The sequence below is a fragment of the Protopterus annectens genome, chromosome 3.part1 (genome assembly GCF_019279795.1).
Source record: "Protopterus annectens isolate FY-2018-M chromosome 3.part1, PAN1.0, whole genome shotgun sequence".
Lineage (NCBI taxonomy): Eukaryota > Metazoa > Chordata > Ceratodontiformes > Protopteridae > Protopterus > Protopterus annectens.
Window position 1 is genome coordinate 373,563,420 of NC_056732.1, and position 15,314 is coordinate 373,578,733.

Sequence of the window (15,314 nt, forward strand, 5' to 3'; positions counted from 1 at the left end):
TTAAAGCAAAAAACAGAATGTCCATGCAAGGATACCCCTATATAAAACATATTAAATCTCTTTACACTGTTTTAAAAAGTTAATAATAAAAGATGCACTGGCTTCCACTTGCCTTAATTGTTTCAAGCATGCTTGCACGTAGCCATAGTCATGCTCAACATCTGACTGTGTACAAAACCAGTATGAAGCCTAAGGTTTTCACATTCTACTTTGCACAAACTTAAGGATCAACTTCAGCTACTTTACACTTTCGTTGCAAGTGGGATCGATCAGTAAAACGCCTTTACATTTACTTAGTGTGAATATCCTGCACTTAGTGTATCTACATATAGGTGTACTGGCGATCTTTGTATTTAACTTCTACGCAGGTGCAAAACTCAGAAATATGAACACCACACATACAATAAAAACATCACAAGAAAATAAACATTGGGACTTCAAGATATGCGCAACTGTTTGGTAGAAACTGACACTGAATTATTTCAGAAACAGTAGGGTTTGTTATGTGCCGAATGAGAAAAAGTTAAGAAATTGTTATATGTAAAAACAGTTAGCTGTATAATAAAAGCAAGACGTTTCTCCTTTACTGTTTATTTGAGAAAGCATAACTTTTGGACTTTTTTTTTGCAAGTAGAAGGACATAACAGAAATGGTAAAGGATTATTTCTAATTGGTTTATTAAAAAGGAGATTTTAATCAAATCTTGGGTGTTTAAGTATCCAAAAGAAGACAGGGATAGTATACAGAAAGGTAATACTTAAAAATTACAGAATGGAATGAAAATATCTAGAAAGTCTTGAGTACCAACAGGAGATAGTTTATCAGTTTTAAATAAACATTTTTCGGTACTTACGTATTATCGCAACCACATGTCGGAGTTGCATTAATTCGCAATCTTATATTGAAACTACTTAATCCTGCAGTGGAAAAGGGAGTGTAAACTTTAAATTTGTTGTGTAAGACATTGCTTCAGAAACAGGGAGAGGAAAAATGTCAAAAATTCCTCCTCCTGGGTAGTGTACTTTACCAGCGTAACTGAATGCAATATTTGCTTAAGGCATACAGTAGCAGCTTGCCAGTAACAGCAGCTCTTTAGGCTTGACATTAAAGTGCTTATTTACATGTGCTTTGTAACCATTTCACTTTGATCTCACTTTATATGCAGGTAGGGCTCAAGTAAGGCATGCAATCCTTTTATGTTCCATGCAGTGAGGTCTTCTTTTGAAATTGTGTTTTTTTTTTTTTTTTACAGTACTGCGAGCATCTCTAACAGGCTTCGCCTCAAGACAAAGAAAAGCTATACATATAAATACATGCCCTGAAAATACGCTAGTAAGGAAATTAATGAGTTTCGGTAAGCTGAAATTCAGCAGGGTCAGTAACTGTACAAATGATCACAATCACGCTTGCCATCATGGAGTGTAATTTTTAACCCCCCCCCCCAAAAAAAAACTGTACTACAAAAAAATATTGCCTAATTAGTAAGTAGATACCAGTACATTGTACAATGTGCCAAAAGTAAATGGGAAAAAGTCTTAAGGGCATATGAATATGTCAACAATGAGTGCTTTGGAATGTGGTTGTGATAATACGCAAGTACCACATTTTCATTTTATAACTGCAGGACTGCACAAACCCAGCCACTGGGGATGCACAAGCCAGTGCATTTCTTTGTGCCGGTCCCAAGCCCGGATAAATGGGAAGGGTTGCGTCAGGAAGGGCATCCGGCGTAAAAATTCTGCCACATAACTTATGGCGCGAAAATTTCATATTTCCATACCGGATCGGTCGAGGCCCAGGTTAACAACGACCGCCACCAGTACTGTTAGCCAACAGGGTGCTGGCGGAAATTGGGCTACTATTGGCCGAAGGAGAAGAGGAGGGCGAAGGCAGGAAGAGAGGAGGAAGGTTAGGAGTGTAGCAGTGAGGGTAGGAACTTTGAATGTTGGCAGTATGACTGGTATAAGAAGAGAGATAGCTGATATGATGGAGAGAAGGAAGGTTGATATATTGTGCGTGCAAGAGACCAGATGGAACGGAAGTAAGGCCAGGTGTTAGGAAATGGGTGCAAATTGTTCTATCATGGTGTGGATGGCAGGAGAAATAGGGTAGGGGTTATACTAAAGGAACAATATGCCAAGAGTGTTTTAGACGTGAAGAGAGTGTCTGACAGAGTGATGTTTATGAAACTCGAAATTGATGGTGTAATGATGAATGTTGTTAGTGCATATGCTCCACAAGTTGAGTGTGCGATGGATGAGAAAGAGAAATTTTGGAGTGAGTTGGATGAAGTTGTGGTGAGTGTACCCAATTGTGAGAGACTAGTGATTGGAGCGGACTTTAATGGGCATGTTGGTGAAGTGAACAGAGGGGATGAGGAAGTGATGGGTAGGTATGGTGTTAAGGAGAGGAATGCAGAAGATCAGATGATTGTGGATTTTGCGAAAAGGATGGACATGGCTGTGGTGAATACTTATTTTAAGAAGAGGGAGGAGCATAGGTTGATGTACAAGAGTGAAGGAAGATGCACACAGGTGGATTATATCCTATGTAGGAGGGCCAGTCTGAAGGAGATTGGAGACTGTAAAGTGGTGGCAGGGGAAAGTGTAGTTAAGCAGAATATAATGGTGGTCTGTAGGATGACGTTGGTGATCAAGAAGAGGAGGAGGAGTGTAAAAGCAGTGCCAAGGATTAAATGGTGGAAGTTAAAAAAGGGTGATTGTGAAGTGGAAGAGTTAAGACAGGCACTGGGAGGCAGTGGAGAGTTACCAAATAGCTGGGTAACTACAGCAGAACTAGTAAGGGAGACTGCTAGAAAGGTGCTTGGTGTGACATCTGGACAGAGGAAGGAGGACAAGGAGACCTGGTGGTGGAATGAGGAAGTACAGGAGAGTATACAGAGGAAGAGGATGGCGAAGAAGAAGTGGGATTGTCAAAGAGATGAAGAAAGTAGACATGAGTATATGGAGATGAGGCGCATGGCAAAGAGAGAGGTGGCGAAAGCTAAGGATAAGGCGTATGGAGACTTGTATGAGAGATTGGACACTAAAAAGGGAGAAAAGGACCTGTACCGATTGGCTAGATAGAGGGACAGAGCTGGGAAAGATGTGAAGCAAGTAAGGGTGATAAAGGATAGTGAGGGAAAGGTACTCACAAGAGAGGAGAGTGTGTTGAGTAGATGGAAAGAATATTTTGAGAGGTTGATGAATGAAGAGAATGAGAGAGAGAAGGTTGGATGATGTGGGGATAGTGAATCAGGAAGTGAAACAGATTAGCAAGGAGGAAGTAAGGATAGCTATGAAGAGGATGAAGAATGGAAAGGCTGTTGGCCCAGATGACATCCCAATGGAAGCATGGAGGTGCTTAGGAGAAATGGCAGTGAAATTTTTAACTAGATTGTTTAACGAAATTTTGGAAAGTCAGAGGATGCCTGGGGAGTGGAGAAAAAGTGTTTTGGTATCTATCTTTAAGAATAAGGGTGATGTCTGCAGTAACTACAGAGGGATAAAATTGATCAGTCACAGCTTGAAGTTATGGGAGAGAGTAGTAGAAGCTAGGTTAAGAAGGGAGGTGATGATTAGTGATCAGCAGTATGGTTTCATGCCAGGAAAGAGCACTACAGATGCGATGTTTGCTCTGAGAGTGTTATTGGAGAAATACAGAGAAGGTCAGAAGGAGTTGCATTGTGTCTTTGTAGACTTGGAGAAAGCATATGACAGGGTGCCTAGAGAGGAGTTGTGGTATTGTATGAGGAAGTCGGGAGTAGCAGAGAAGTATGTAAGAGTGGTACAGGATATGTACGAGGGTAGTGTGACAGTGGTGAGGACTGCAGTGGGAGTGACAGATCCGTTTAAGGTGGAGGTGGGATTACATCAAGGATCAGCTTTGAGTCCTTTCTTATTTGCAGTGGTGACAGACAGGTTGACAGATGAGATCAGACAGGAGGCCCCGTGGACTATGATGTTTGCAAATGACATTGCGATCTGTAGTGAGAGTAGAAATCAGGTTGAGGAGACTCTGGAGAGGTGGAGATATGCTCTAGAGAGCAGAGGAATGAAGGTCAGCAGAATATATGTACGTAATGAGAGGGAAGGTAGAGGAATGGTGAGGATGCAGGGAGCAGAGTTGGTAAAGGTGGACGAGTTTAAGTACTTGGGATCAACAGTTCAGAGTAATAGTGAGTGTGGAAGAGAGGTAAAGAAGAGAGTACAGGCAAGGTGGAAGGGGTGGAGAAGAGTGTCAGGAGTGATTTGTGACAGACGGGTACCAGTAAGAGTGAAAGGGAAGGTCTACAAGACAGTAGTGAGACCAGCTATGTTATATGGGTTGGAGACAGTGGCATTGACAAAAAGGCAGAAGTCAGAGCTGGATGTGGCAGAGTTAAAGATGTTAAGATTTGCACTCGGTGTGACTAGGATGGATAGGATTAGGAATCAGTATATCAGAGGGTCAGCTCATGTTGGACAGTTTGGAGACAAATCAAGAGAGATGAGATTGCGTTGGTTTGGACATGTGCTGAGTAGGGATGATGGGTATATTGGGAAAAAGATGCTAAGGATGGAGCTGCCAGGTAAGAGGAAAAGAGGAAGGCCTAAGATAAGATTTATGGATGTGGTGAGAGAGGACATGCAGGTGGTTGGTGTGACAGAGCAAGATGCAGAGGATAGGAAGAAATGGAAAGAGATGATCCGCTGTGGCGACACCTAACGGGAAAAGCCGAAAGATGATGATGATGAACTGCAGGACTGCACAGGATTTAAATGAGTGGTTTAGTATGGGATATGGCTTGAAGAGGTTTGTTGGAATCATATAACTTTTAAGAACTGGCAGCCAGTATCTCTAACACTACAAGCTTATAACAAGGGCCATTCAATTGTGTTTTACAGTCATTCTTCATCACGCTGTAGAAGAAGAGATGTATAGCTTGCATAAATGATGGGGTAATAAAATTTACTGTTACTAGTAAGGGAGACTGTGGATTCTGTTGTAAAGGAAGGGTAGAAGAAAGAATGATCAAATGTGATATATCTTAAGCTTACGAGGTTGTAAGTTGGAAACATCATTCAGGACATTAAATAAGGGAATGATATTTTGGCTCTGTATTGCTGACTTTAGATATTCAGGATATTAAATAAGGGAATAATATTTTGGTTCTGTATTACTGATTTTTAGATATTCAGGATATTAAATAAGGGAATAATATGCTGGTTCTGTATTACTGATTTTTAGATATTCAGGATATTAAACAAGGGAATAATATTTTGGCTCTATACTACTGATTTTTAGATATTCAGGATATTAAATAAGGGAATGATATTCTGGCTCTGTATTGCTAACTTTTAAATATTCAGAATATTAAATAAGGGAATGATATTTTGGTTTTCTATTACTAATTCTTATATAGGATATGTTTTCCTCTAGAGTAATACATTTAATGTATGGCTAAATGGAGGGGGAAGATAAAAATGGTCAGCAAAGTGAAGCAGGGCTGCTCTACATGCCTGACACTTGGCCAGATTCCAAAAAAGCTGCTCTCAGTATAAGTCTGTCCTGATTCCAAAAGACTTACTCTCTGTAAGTGATTTAACTTCAGTACAAGGCCTATGCAAAAGTAGGCTTACACCGGGGGCTAGATTCCAAAAGACCAGCTCTCAGTCTGCGTCACTTACACTGAGCCCAAGTCTTTTGGAATTGGACCCATTACCCAGATTACAAAATAATGCTGTTCTTAAACTGTAAACAAGTGGCTGGAAATGGGAAGTGCCAAGCTTTCTATTACAGTTAGAAAATGTTATATAGATGATTTATCCCTTACAGAACATATATATGATTTGTCTCACGTATGACACATCTGATTTCTACAGAAATTATGGAAGGCGAGTTCAGAAATTAATAAGGAAAAATGCAAAGGTATGAGTGAGAAACATCAGGTTTAACCTACAAAATTTAAAGAAAAGGGAGATTCTGCTTTAGGAATTATATTTGGACATACTGCTGCTGAAAAAGCTCAAAGAAGAACAATAGTTAATAAGAGCAGGATAACAGTGATATAGAAATTCTATGTGTTGTCCTTTATGAAAAAAGTATATTTTCTGAATTATGTTCCTTTTTTGAAGGCTTAGGTTTGAACTCTACTAAAAGGGGCATTGTATTGTTGCTTGTCATTCGGCTTTTCCCGGTTAGGGGTTGCCACAGCAGAACTCCGGTCCGCTAATGTTTGGCAGTTGGTTTTTATGGTGTTGAGTTGCCAGCCCGACGCCCAACCGCATTGTATATGGAACTAAAAATAACGGGATATGGGCTCATTTAACCTTGGAGTATATTATGCCTCACTGCATTTGTTTCATGTTTTGATGTAAATATATAAAATGTAGGAATATAAATATTTTAAGAGGCACTGTAATTTGGACATATGAAGGCATATGGGGCAGTATTAATTGTAAAAAGGGCAAGATACTTATTACAGCCTCAATTATGTTTGAACTTAAAAGAAATATTTGCTTGTTGGAATTGAAAGTTGGTTATAATTACATTAAAAGAAAGGTTTGATTGTTAACAAATGTGAGAAAATGTGTACTTGCTAGAAGGTTGAAAGAGTCTGGAAAGTATAACTCTTTATACAATAATGGATCAGGTAAAAATATTTAAACATGGGGTTCATTGGTATGATTTATTTTGGAATATATCACATAAATGGTTACTTTTGATAGTGTAAAAAATCTTTGAAAATCAACTGCTAAGATATTAGATTGTCTTGAATTTCAGAAATTAAATATGAATAAGATCTGTTATGGCTTTTATGAAAATATACCTCATGCTAGGCTTTACAAATTGGATATGACGCTATTTAGCTATTTATGGTATATGTGGCTTGGTTGATTTATTGACATATAATATACAGAGTAACATGACATGATTTTGTTACACAGATTTATATAATGAAAATGGTAATTTGGTGAGGAGAAAAACATCATAAACATCTTCTTTCTTCTGTACAATACATCTTAAACATTTTTTAAAAAGCCACCCTGTGCTTTTTGGGGAGCATGTCAGGTTGCCAAAAGTACTTTCAGTAAACCAGAAAGGATCAAAATATATTCACCGAAACTACCATGGACGGTGGGGTTTGCCTCTTTCTGTCTAGTTGTGTGGCATCTGAACTGTTTGGGAGTGTCCCCTACGTGTGTGGTGCAGGGGGGGAGCTTGCCTCCTGCAAAAAAAGGGAGTTCCTCTGATGTTTGTTTGATGTTTGTTAGTTTTGGTGAGCATTTTTTGATTTTTATTAAATGTTTGCCAAATCTACCTTCAGTGAGTTGTCATGAATCTGCTTTTTGATAAGTGCCATGAGATTGTTAACATCCACATAAGCCACCACCAGCTCAGGCAGATGGCACCTCATCTGAAGGACAAAATAAAAATATATTTCAGTGCAATACTCTGTGGTCCATAGTCCAATACTCTAATGTTCACAGTGCAATACTCAAATGTCTCTCTGTGCAAGGATCAATGCAATGTCTTAACCAAGTACCTGTGCAATACTAAAGTCTCATGCAAGTAAGTGTTCAGTTCGAAAAGTGTTAAAATGTGTTTCTAATTATGTGCAATGTTAGTCTGTCTACCTGCATATCCGTGATGTAATAGCTAGGTGTTATATGTGTAAATGTCTGAAACTAGTCTATATGTTGTCTATACATTGAGTCCAGAGACATGGAATTTCATTCAGTTTTTGCACTTGTGTGATTTCTGAATGACAATAAAGTTTACTTTGACTTTTGACTTTGAAAATGACTTTTGACTTTGAAAATGTCCTAGCTGCCTTTATCCACAACTACAATGTTTCAAAATACTCAGCTCTGTTAGAGAAAAGAACTCTAGGCCATAGTTTCAGTGACAAGACAAAGGTAAATTAGGGTTAAGAACATCCAGTGCCCTACATCAAAACCTTGCCACTGGTGAAGACATGTCCACACCATGCTGCTAGGCATTACTTACTCTACCAGGGTCCCAGACTGCCCAGAAACCATACATTTCTAGCCTTTGAAATGTTGATTTCCAGAAATAATTTGGAAAAAGTAGGAAGTGAGAAGATTAATAGTAGTACAGGTCATAGCAGTCTCTAAAGCTAGAATACTAGATTATCAGGCATTTCAAAAGAAAAAGACTTAATCTGTAACAGATGGTGACAAGAAAAAGGGACAGTAAACCATGTCAGTAAACAATAGCATGGCTTCAAAGAGAAATGATCTTTCGAGTGAGGCGCTGCATTATTATCTGCATCTAGACTTAGGACAAGGTCATCACCTTCTTTCAATCTGCTAAACAGGTGGTAGAATGCAGTGTGTTTCTCATCCAGACATATGCATCTTGTCAGCAAACCTCCAACAGTACTAGCAAGATGAGTATCACATGCAAGCCCACCAGATGCAAAAAAAGCTTTTAAAATGCATAAGACAGAAATACCACAACATTTACTTATGAGCAATATACTGCAGCAACAGAATTTTCTAAAATCTTGACAGTTTCTTCCACAGTGCAGATGAACAGCAACATTCTCTCACTATCCAAGCACAATGGGGTATAGTTCTCCATTATAAAATACTTTTCTTCCCCAGTATGTTTCCCCTTCCCATTCTACATGCACTAAAGAGACACTTGACAGCATTATAAACCAAAGGGATGGGCTATACTTTAAGCTTGGATCGACCAGTTGCACACACCAGTTCAAAGTCCCAAGTTCAGTTTTATGAAAAACAGCATAACGTGCAATCATTTTTTTACACAATGAAGTATCACAGTGCAGCTATGAGGTTCATTATGTTTTAAAAGAAACTCACCAAGCACTTTGCCAATATCACTTTTCCTAAATAAGAAGTTATGCATCAATGAGCTATCCCCCATGATTCAAAGTTACTTGCTCACCTGTTAGTTGCATGGAATGCTCCATGGCACTCTGTTACCCTCTAGCTATGGTCCTTGAGTGACACACAATCAAGGAATTTTCCATTTATCCACTGAGCATGGTTAACGGATAAGAATATCAAGAAACCTAGTGTCAGCTGCTCCAATAACTAAATGAAATATATCAGCTGTTCCCATTATGTGCTTCAATTCTAACCCTCTACTATGAGAAATATCAACATGGCTGCCTGGATAGTATGCAATATTGTATAATGCCCAAACCTCAGCTCCCCTCTCTCACATGGGGGAGGGGGATTGGTCAAACATAGTGTTCACCTATTGACTGAGTCAGTTCAGAAAAATAATGTGTGCAAATTGGATGACAATGCTGTTAGTCACAACACAGTAGCTTACACAGTTGTGTTATTTTTTTTTTTTTTTTTTTTCATTTGTTAGTATACTAGGCTAACTGCCCTTGTGAGCCAACTTCTGACCACTTAAAATTCTGCAGTAAAATGAAATGCAAAAAAGTCTCTGAATACCTTTAAGAAAGCGAATTTTATAACTGCATATAAAATTCATCTACAAAGTAAAATGTTGCTTCTTCTTTGTGTTTTGTTGGGCTTCTTCAAAGTACACTGGATAAGGTCAAACCCAAATCTAGGTCTCCCTGAAATATCCAACTTTTTATCTACCCAACTGCTTCAAATACAAAAGTAACTATATAATGATTTTCAATGCATAATGATTGCTAATTTTGAATTTCCCTCTAAAAGAAGACAAGACAGCGTGCATTAACCAGCACTCATAAGCCACAATGCAGAGTTTTGTGGAAGTACAAGCTAGTTATGTCCTTTCAATGCCTAGCAACAACCAACTCTCTGGCAACATAAACCATCATTAAAAGCTTAAATGCAAATAAACTCATAACAGACGATACAAAAAGAGTAGTAGATGTATTCTTCTGCCTTCTCAAGTTGTGGTGAGCACCTAGAACTGATTCACATCTCTCAAACTTCTCTGCATTTATGAAACAGCTTAATACAATACTTTATTAGCCCAGCATGAATTTCTTAAATACTCTAGTAACAAGGCCCTTGTAATCCTAACCTCAGTGATTTCTTTAGTACAGGACTTTTAAAATCCCCAAACTGCCTTGAGTCAGCAATAAAGTTACAGAAAAGCTATATGTTTGATGTAACCAGTAATGTTTAGCATCTTAAGAAATGCATGTCAGCACTGGAAAGTATGTTCCTAATGTTTAAAAAAAATAGCATTGGAAGATCACTTCTCAAATCTTCCACTAACTCGGTTATCAAAAAGCTATCTTCAGCAGCATGAGTTTTGTTACTTTATGCATTTCCACAGACCACTACCAACTGCTTCCTACATACTGTTGTTTTGGGTTTATTTACTCCAGGTGCATCCTGAGGTTTTTGTTTGTTTGTTCGTCTTTTTTTTTTTTTTGCAATAAAAGTGTTATATTTTCCTTGTGAAAAATGTCACACTGTCAGTGTAGGAACTAAAGTCCACTTACCAATCATAACAGAACTACTTCATCACACTCATTAGGACTTCTTGAGATACTTAAAGCCAATCTGACACGTATCATGAGTCAAGCTGTAAATGAATGTTCTGACCTTTCCATGGCAATTATCATAAAAGCCCCAAAGAGCCATTCCATGTGAGTAGGAGAACTTCAGCAATATAACTGTTGTCTCTCTCCATCTGCTCGCTATCTCCTAATCTGCTCTGAGTAAACAGGGTTTCATTGTCTGCACAGCCTTATCAGCGCTGCATTCTGCACCTGTGTCTGTTCTGCACCATCACGTCATCTAACCCATAAAAGGATGAAGAATGTGGCACTGCTCTAATTGTCCAAGTAAATGGTTCAACCTACTGCAGCATTTATGTCTGTGTGTATGCTGAACCCCAATTAGGCATATTCAGTGTACTTAAATGAGTACATTTTTCTAAGCATCTTTTGGAAACTTTGCTACTCAAAAAGCACAGAATGTTTAGAATACTCTAAAGTGATGTTAAAAATACTGATCTATGTAAACCATACATGTAATAGGACTACATCTCTAAAGATAGCCAGTTTCAGGTTCTAAGTAGTAACATTTGGAAATAATGTCCCTTTCCTGTGTGTACAGGGGCAACATTTTATGGAATGTAGTATATTTTATAAATGGCAGGCAGATGGTTGAGGGAGCCAACAACACTACATTTGAGTACAAAATAAAACTTCTGCCTACACCCTTGTGCTAATCTACCATTTACTCCTTTATCATATATACCAGGCAGTGCCAGAAAATGACAACCAGATCAAGTGTGCCTACCAATTCAATACATTAAGGTGTGTGAGTGTGAATTCAACCAAAGAATACAAGGCCAAATATTTTTAAAAAATGAACATGTTGCTTGCTCTGTTGCTTTGTAGGCAATGGGCCGCTTTCACTGTGCTGTATTCACTCTGTTGCAATTTGAGAAACTGGTTACCAATTTCTCTTAGCAGAACCACAAAAAACAAGTAATGAAAGTGTTTCAAGATTCTGAAGTACTACTTCAATGTGGTTTTATTCTATACAGAAGATTCAATAAAAATATATATATTTTGTTTTGGGGGGGCATACTTTTATTTATTTTATTTATTTTATTTATTTAATTTATTTAACATTTGTTGACCGGGAATGTCCGACTAGGTTCCACAGAGCCTGTTTTCAGCGGAGGCCCGGGGAGAACCGCTCCAGATCTTACTTCTCTCACTAACCATCCGCCATTCTTCCCACAGAGCCCATTCATTCCATCAAGGTGACCATTGAAGTGAGAACATAAAACAATGACAAAAGAAAGGATATTTTTTTGGGAGGTGGGCATTAGTCTGGACTAGAGAGAAGAACCATACTCTCAGGAAGTCAAGTGTGCAATGTTAGGGCAGCTCAGTGGGGCAGCAGTTAACGTTGTCACTTCACAGCAAAAGGTTCTCTGGTGCAATTCTCAGATGAGGTGCCTTCTGTATGGAGTCTGCATGTCCTCCCTGCATTCGCATGGGTTTCCTCCAGGTACTCTGTTTTCCTCCCACATTCCAAAAACATGTATCTGGAGTGTTTCTCCCTGGGTCTCTGCTGGAAAAAGGCTCTGTCCTAGTCAGACTTTTCCAGTCAACAAATGTTAAATAAATAAATAAAAATGCTTTATGTACTTGTGTATTGATGGCTGCTACTAAAATAACATCAAGTACACCTTTTCTGGATTTGACTGCAACACAGAACATCTCCTTTCTGAAGCAAAACAAACCATCTGTAATTTTAGCTGCTTGTTGAAATGCACATGGGTAATGCAACTTTTATAAATAGTAGCATAACTATGACAGAATAAGCACTCTGCAAAGTTTTAAGTAACAGATATAATCATATTTTACATGACTTTTAAGAAGCTACATTTGAAGATAAGTTTGCCATATTTAAAGAAACAGAGAATCTGCAAAGGCTATTATCTTACAAATGTGTTTCTGGCATAGTTTTTGTTTTTAATCGATATGTATATTTGTGTCGTACCAGCATGTGCCCATTACTGAAGGAGTTAATAATGGCAAAGAACATGTTCATAGTATCCAGATCAAACTTCTTTGGGTCACTGAGGATAGAATCCCACTCTGTTTTTACAAGGATGTTATTTATTGCAACATAGTTTCCATTAGTAAAAGTCTAGGAAGAATGAAATTATTAATTTAAGACCGAGTTAGATTTTGCTGTTAAATTAAAGAGGACTTTGTCATGATCTGCATCATATTAAACAAGTATAAACTGTGGGCGAGGAACAGAAAAGTTCTCTGTTTGTTAACTATATATCTAAGATATTGCTATCCTTAGTGGGTATTCTGTATAATGTGATCCAAATTGTTTTGATTCAGGGAGTACATTAATGTATTGGTATGTTTATCCAGTCAGTGTATGGGATGTTACAATACCCCACGAGGACTTCATTTCTACCTCAGCACTCACTCAGGAAATCCTCATACCAGAAAAGTGTGTTGCTTCAGAAATCACATCAGTGTTTGAGTTGTCATTTCTGAAAAATAAAAAGAAGGAGGCAGCCACTCTGAGTGACGAAAGCAAAGTCTAGTTTTAGAAGAAAAGTTTTTTTTTAAACTATGGTCTTCCATACTTACGTAGCAGATCACTGTAACTGAACAGTGGCCCTACAACAGAGAGGGCTGGCAACATTTTTGTATTGTTTTTTTTCCCTTAAGCTTTGTGCTGTCAAAACCATTTTCTTATTAAATGTGAATATATATACCACATTACATGAAAACAGCATCCCTGCTGGAAGATGGAAAGATGGATTCAGATTGTTTGAGATGATTTTTGTACATCCCTGCATTGTATAATTATTATTAAAACTACATTATAAGTTGGCATCCACTTATAGTCTTATGCAGACAGAAGTCTACAATTGTAGCATCCACATTTTAAGTACCTAAGTAGCATGAAAGTTATTCACTTCAGATGATAACATTAAGTATAAATCTCTGGTTGGAAAATGTTGGACCTTAGCACAGTGATAGCATGGCTGTCCAACTGCAGCACTGGAACAACAATGTAACCACATTTCAAATAAAACCAAACCAATATACATATTCTTACACATAACAGTCAAAATGTATGTGTCCCTCACCAATACGTTTCAGGTCAATTACGCTGAAGAAAGAGTCCCTGACATGTGCAGCCTTATGCATCCCCTTCAGGAAGCAGACACAAAAGACAGAGATATGTTTTACTTTCCTGGAACTTAAGCATGCCTACTGCTGGACAGATTATGATGGATCATAAAACTGAAGGTTTACATACTCTCTGCACATAGTAGAGCTAAATCATACAGTAATGCAAAATATGACAGCAAAATCAGTCATCTAGGCATAATCATTACTACCAAACAGGTGTTTTAAGTTCATATGTTAGTACTAAGCTAACTGCCCTTGTGAGCCATTTTAAGCCTAGCCAATTACTCCTTGTGAGACTCAAACTCTGCACCTTGTGTTTGTAAGGCAAACACCTTAACCATTAGGCCACCCTCCCAACCTTTTATTATCCTAGTCATGAAAGTAAAGCAGCAGCAGCAAGACTACACCTTTACCTAGTTTACACATGTAAGTTAGGTTTTCCTAAATCTAGGCATATATGTAAATGCAGTGTCCGGCACAAAGGTAGACATCATTATCACTGCAGCAAGGATCAAAATTTAGTACCACAGAGTTGATAGAACCCCCCCCCCCCCCCATAAATACACACACACACACACAAAATCAGTACCACCACCATCAGAAACAGCAAATTAAATTTTCCTTAGATCCATGAAATTCAGTTATCCAAAAGTACCAAACTTGCCTATCCTTCCAATGCAGTAACAAATACATAATCTCTACTACATGCCTCATCGAAGGCTAACAAGATCAGGACTCATACCCCTCTGAAGAAAAGACAGCTATCAAATCATGCTATACCCCCAGCATTGTGTGATGACATTTATTTATTCGTTTGTTAAATGGTTGGGAACGGTCATGTGAACTTCTTTCACGTTCATCCTGGGATAAAGATATGCAAACATTCATTAAACTAACACATAATCTGGATCAGTACTACTGGTTATATAAGTACAGCTGATACAAACCGATGGCCACTGAGGCAGAACAGCCAGATGAATGTTACCCACGGACAAATGTCACACAGTAGCTTATGTGGGGTGTGCTTTTAGCCCTCGTCATATTTCATGGTACGAGACCTGAAATTATATAGCTTTTCAAATGAGCAAAAACACAAACAGATACAGTCCACGAGGTAGCAATTAAGTGCTTCACGACTACCATTCTATGCAATATATTAAATTGCAAAGATAATTTAAACTGCATACAACACAAAACATTCCAATTAAAGTTTTTGTTGTGAGAAAAAGGGGACGGCATCACTTCACCGTATTTTGCAAAGAAAGATTATTGGGGTATACATACGAGTCCACTGTGTTCACAGAGTTAAAAAATTAAATGCAACAGTTTAATGTCACAATTAACACTAAGTTAAAATGCAATTTCGTAGTAGTAGTACGGGTGCAAATGGTATTGGTGGTAGGGTGTGCTATGCTAAAATGAAGGAGCGGAGTTACAAGCCCCTATTACAAATCTTTCCCATGGAGCCTCTAGTTCAAATCGTCAATACAGGAAAATATACAATCAACTAAAAATAGCGCGTTTCTTTATGCCTCCATGCCTACTGATCGCAAATAATAGTTAACATAACAATGCAAAAGCACTCTCCCGTCCCGAAAACCCCAAACCAGGCAAGTACAGTAACTTGAGAGACTGTAGAAGGGAGGCGGCAGGGATGGAGCCAGACAGCTATGGCAACTATAGTGGACAC

General features: G+C 38.3%; 1 protein-coding gene across 1 annotated transcript in view; it reads right to left on the reverse strand.

Moving 5' to 3' along the window:
• SCRN1 (secernin 1) overlaps nt 1-15,314 on the reverse strand; it is a 1,291,976-nt gene that overhangs the window by 1,276,211 nt on the left and 451 nt on the right. The gene's annotated exons all lie outside the window — the stretch shown is intronic.